Source organism: Temnothorax americanus, unplaced genomic scaffold (assembly GCF_048541705.1).
Source record: "Temnothorax americanus isolate GAGA-0224 unplaced genomic scaffold, ASM4854170v1 Scaffold110, whole genome shotgun sequence".
Taxonomy (NCBI): Eukaryota; Metazoa; Arthropoda; class Insecta; order Hymenoptera; family Formicidae; genus Temnothorax; species Temnothorax americanus.
Genome location: NW_027509243.1, coordinates 354,932 through 361,207, shown reverse-complemented (window position 1 = coordinate 361,207; position 6,276 = coordinate 354,932).

Here is a 6,276-nt window from a genome sequence, read left to right as displayed (position 1 = left end):
CAGTATTATATGCATAATGTACACAATATTTGCTAGGTTATAAGGCAATTACATTTTGTGTAATATTACAGTACTATATCGATAATAGTCCATACATTGCTATGGATTATAGCATGATTACATGTAATATGGCGGTGACGCGTTGTTGCCATGCTAGAGGTAGCGCGTCTTCGATAGTGTTTTGTTTTAACAAGCAAAAGAAACGGTTCACTGTTCAGGAATATTCCAGTTTCACTGTTAGTCGCCGAGTAGTTTGGACGTGCGAAAGCTTTCTGTATTGTGTTGCAAATTAATATCTGAATTAATATCTGAAATTAATATCTGTGTTGGAATTGAATATCTAATTAAAACATATATTAATCACATATATACAGGGTGCCCCAGAATTCTTGGTACTTTTCTCATATTTAGATAGAGCGAGCCAAACTGAGTCGAAAAGTCATGTACCATTTTGCAATTTTCGCAATAGTTAACGAGTTATTAATGATTAAAAATCGACGTATTAGCCCGCCCTCCGCCAAATCCGAGCGCGCGGCGAGATGCGGCCGCCCCGCGGTTGGCGCGCGGACAGTTGTTTACTACAAGCGGCGATGATTACGCACGAGCGGCGCGTAACGCCGGGCCCCTGTCCTAAGCAATGATATAGTTTCTCGCCTTTTTTAAATAGAAATAAAATTTTCTAACAACATAGAAAATTTTTTTGTGCGTACGTATGTACATATGTGTGCACATGCATACACAGGAAAATATCAATTCTACTGCTTAAAAAAACGATTACTCAATTTACCTTTTTTTTTTAGTAAGTAACGGTTTGTCTTTAAGCAAGAATATTTTCTTGATAATAGTCTTAAAATGTACAAATTTTAGAAAGAGTCTTTATTATGTACTTGAAAGAAGAATTTATACTCCTTCAAAGAACATAATAAAATTTTATCAAAGAAAAATCAAAATAATAAATAAAATAATATGAGGACCCTCGAGATTAAAATAGGAGAAGGCTATGAGGGTCAGACGCAGATCACAGTGCGTAATATCAGAAATAAGTGATTTATTCGTCGTTTTGATACATTACATCGATCCGTACGTTTCGGCTCAGTTTTGAGCCATCTTCAGCGGTAGTTACAGAAATTAAGTTATACGTTCTCCGTACCGTATGGTGAGTTTACTGATTCAAAGTATCAGAAACATAAACCAATTGATCCATATCTGTAAATTTGTTAAATTATTAATGTTGAGATATTAAAAAGATCCCTTAGGAAACTCACTATTCGGTCTGAAAAACGTGGAATACAGAGTCATGTATACATAATGAATACTCTCGCGATGAGCTGGAGTGCGCTACGGGCAGAGCAGGCCGGTAAGGAAGAGAGAGGTGATATCGGCGATGGAGGAGATGGGAGATGGCGCAAGAGACGAACAGTTTTAAGGCGAGCGCACAAGAGCTCAGCACGGCGGCCAATGAGATGGAGCGGGTGAAATCGATGAATCGAGAAGATGAGTCGATCGAGGAGGTGAATGTCCAACGTCCGTAGATGGCATGCAGGTATGGCAAGGCAGCAGTATGGCCGATGGCGAAGAGAACGTATGACGGAGAGGCCGGAAAGCGGAAAGCAGAAAAGTGAAGAGGGAATGCCGGAGAATTACAGAGAGGCGTAGAAGAGGGCAGAAGAGAGGGAAAGTAAGAGCAGGTGGAGTCAAGGAGAGAGCAAAGTAAGCAGGGAGAAGAAGTGGGAGGACAAAGGTTGGACGGGCGCACACACACACACACACACGCACACAGATAACACATTCAGGGGTTAGAGGAGAGTGAGGGAGATGGAAGGAGGATGAGGGGAAATTGGGAGGAGGTCTGAGTGGGATTGGATAACGTTGCTGGTTAGGCTGGGGAATGAGGAGGAGAAGTGGAGGGATCTAGAGGCAAGAAGAAAAGCGGGAAATAGGTTAAGGGTAAAGATAGTGGAGGACAGATCGGTGGAGGGGAGGATAAGAGAGAGAGAGCGGAGTGGGAAGGGAGATTAGGAGAGAGAGTGGAGGAGAGTAGGGGTGAGAGGAGGTCGGAGAAGGAGGAGATCACGAGAGAGTTTGGAGAAGAAACTTCGCAGGAGCGCGGATGATGAGCAGCAGACCCAGGGCAGGAAGTAGACGGGAAGGAAGAACGGAGACAGGAAGAGGTAGAAGGAGACGAACGAAGACGTGAAAGAAGAGGAGAGGGGAAGGGAAAAAGATTAAGTGTGAGGTCGCACATGGCCAGGAATTGAACGAAGGGGAATTGCAAATTTTGTATAAGAGGTTTGGGTACGTTCCTCGTAAAAAACGCCTTGTAAACCCTACGGGGACACACAATAAATCGATACATACTTGTACATCTACAGAATTTTTCATGCAATTTTTATATCTACTAATGTAAAAAAACTTATTGAATTTTTATATATTCGTATCTCATGTTTAGTTTTCTTACTCTTATCCAATACAGCTACAATAAATACAACATTATTCTTACATTTTTTGATAAACATTATTATGTTCAATTATTTTTAATTGTCATCCTAATTTTGTTTTTACAGAAATCTATTTTTTCGTTTCTTTTATAGAATTTATTTGTTTCCTGATATTTCTTTTACTTTTTCTTTAACTTTTTTTCTGATATTTCTTTAACTCTTTTTTTAACTTTTTCTTTAACTCTTTACAGAATAAAAATATTTATAAATAATAATGTTTAACCTTCCTATATACCCGCGCATTGGTCTGTCAGACCGACGATATACGTTTGCCTTGTTTTCCATTAAAAAAAAAAAAACGAGGCAAACGTATATCGTCGGTCTGACAGACCAATGCGCGGGTATAGGAAGGTTAATAATTAGAAGATGCGGGTAGTGTCGCATTTAGCTGTATTTAGACTGTATTATAATTGATCATTAACATTATATTTAAGTATTTTATTTGTTTTTATCTTAGTCGCAATCTCACTTTTATCTTTTTTCTCTTTTGCTTTTTTATTCTCTAGTTTTTCATTATTTTTTTCTTTATTATATTACAGGTGTGGTATACGTTATATTAATAAATTCTATCAGAGATATTAGTAAATCCAATTCAGCAAGACTAAAAAAAATTGTTTTTGACATTTTTCTTTTTCAAATAAAAGTAAGTACTATATTTTATTTATTATATTATTTAGAAACATTATAAACGTTGCAAACTCATTAGTTTTTTATTGAATAAAGTAAATATTTAAAAAAGATATATATATGTGTATATTTATAAGTATTAATATTTACGCTATATATATACATATTCATAAGCTAATAAAGTTCAATCAACTTGCGAGTTTAGTAATATGTTCTAAATTTTAGAACAAATTACTAAACTATATATATATTATATGTATATATATCTTTAAATATATTTAAAGCGGTAATAGGTTTTTTAATTTTTTTTTTAGGAATATGTTACAATTCCTTTTTGGCACAGACATACAATTTTCTTCCTGAGTCCAATTCCATTTTTCCTTTCTTTTACTCAATACATATTCAACAATGTTTCAGTGTAACATGTGTAATAGTATATTTTTAACTAATTAATATTTTTAACTATACGTTTGTATAACAGGCATCAAATGCTTCATATAAACATGCTTCATTTGAAAATCATCTGTCGATTTAAAAACTGTGGACTACATTTTAATAAATATTTCAATTTTGGGAAACATTTTTAGACAACACGTAACAAATGATAAGAACGAAACATACATAACTTATTATTGCAAAGAAAAAGATTGTAAATCTTATTTTAGAAATAGAGTACTTTTTAATAAACATTTATATAATCACATAAGACAAAATAAAAATGGAATTTATTGCGGATACCCAGTTTGTTCTACTAATAAAACAGTTTTCAAAACAATCAGCACTTATGCAGTACACATATGCAGACGTCATTTTAATTGTAAATCTGATAAACAATTTATTGTTAGTAATAAAGAACTGACAAATTTTGATACCAATAATGATTGTAATTTGTTTGTACAAGAAGAAATTTTAAATGAAGTTTTAAATGATGGTGAAAATATTACAAGTGTTGAAAAAGCTATAGCACAATTATATTTGAATTTGACTACAAAATATTTTTTAACAGAATTTGCTTTACAAGCTGTAATAGATGGCATGTCATCTCTAATTGAACTTACTCAAGAACATTTTATTACAACTCTAAACGAAAGTGATCTTCAAGATAATGTTAAAGAAAAAATTAAAAATTTATTTCGATATAGTCTTTCGTTTTTTTCAAGTGTTCACAATTCTGTAAATGGTTCACTTCAAAATACGTACTCTAGAAATGTGTATTTGCTAAATAATTTTCATATAGTGATTCCTACACAAATTAATTTAGGATATTGCAATCACAAAGAATGTTACTATCATTACGTTCCAATTTGGAAACTATAAAAGTATTGCTACAAAATTTTGATATTCGACACTTTTGTTTAAATTCATATAATAATTATAATAGTAATGTACTTTTTGATATAAAAGATGGCAGTGTAGTAAAAAACAATAAATTTTTTCATAATAATAAAAATGCACTACAAATAATATTGTATCAAGATGCATTTGAAGTATGTAATCCATTGGGTGCATAAAAAAAATTTAAACTTGTTGGTATATATATGGTATTAGGAAATTTGCCAGCTTATTTCAGATCAAAAGTTGATAATATACAGCTTGTTATGTTATGTTATGAGAAACATATAACATTTTTTGGTTGGGAAAAAGTTATGACACTATTAATACGTGATTTACAAAGTTTAGAAAAAGAAGGAATAAATATTTCTGTTAGTAGTGAAACAATTAATTTTGTTGGCACTGTTGTTGCTATGTTGGGGGATAATTTAGGAAGTCATCAAATTGGTGGTTTTGTAGAAAATTTTAATTCAGAATATTTTTGTCGCTTTTGTCACATTACTCAAAATGAATTTAAATCAAAATATACATGTACTAATATAAATAGAAATTCAAATGATTACAATTGGTGTGTTATAGAAGCAAAAAATACTACGAAAATTGTGAAAGGCATTAAACGTGATTCGGCTTTAAACAAACTTAATTATTTTTACGTCTGCAATCTAGGATTACCGCCCTGCATAGCACATGATCTTTTCGAAGGGATTGTTTCGTATGATCTTATGTACTGTATTAAATATTTTGTAACAGAAGGTTGGTTTACTTACCAATTTCTAAATCATCGATTACAAAAAATTAAGTTTTTAAATGAAAATGTATGTATTCCTACTATAAAAAATTCATCTAGAATTACAGGTACTGCAAGTCAAATTAGAAGAATATTACTAATATTTCCTTTAGCTGTCTTTGATAAATTGTCAGTCAAGAATATTGAGAATGATGTTTGGATGTTAGTATTGCATCTTCGACAAATATGTTCTTTAACATGTGTCCCTGCTTTATCTTTTGGTCAGATTGCATTATTACAAGAAAAGATAAATGATTATTTATCATTGAGAGTAAAATGTTTTCCAAATATCAAATTAAGACCAAAATATCATTATATTTCTCATTATCCCTGTTTAATTTTATCTTTTGGTCCGCTGAAACATTTATGAACCTTGAGATTTGAAAATAAACACAGATATTTTAAGAATATTGTCAAACATTCCCAAAATTTTAAGAACTTAACGAAATTATTATCACACAAACATCAATTTTTACAAAATGAACAAAATATTAAAAATAGATACCATACTTCAGCAATAGCAGACAATGCAGAGGAATACACATCTGAACGATTTAATGATCAGATTTCTTCTATTATAACAAATTATTTTCATGACAAAGAAAATGAAAATGTAAAATACATATTCTCACAAGTTACTTTTAGAGGTATTACGTATAAAAAACATATGTATATCTGTGTAGGTAAAGATTGTTTTGATTATTTCACTATATGCAAAATTCAATATATTTTAATAAATAATTGTTATACAAACATTTATTTTTTGGGCACTATAACGAAAATTATATACAATCCTGATTTGGGCGTGTATGAGGAGTTTAAAATTGAAAGTGTAGATGTCGAAAAAATATTTTTGTTTCCGTATACTTGCTTACTTATGCCACATCCTATCCTTCAAACTGATTTACATTCCATTCCTGTGTATGTCTTTAAATACGAACCCATTGATTCATAACTTTGGATCTTAAAATTCTGTAAGCATGGCATTTTTTAATACTTTAGTATTACGTATTTTAATTAATTATACACATC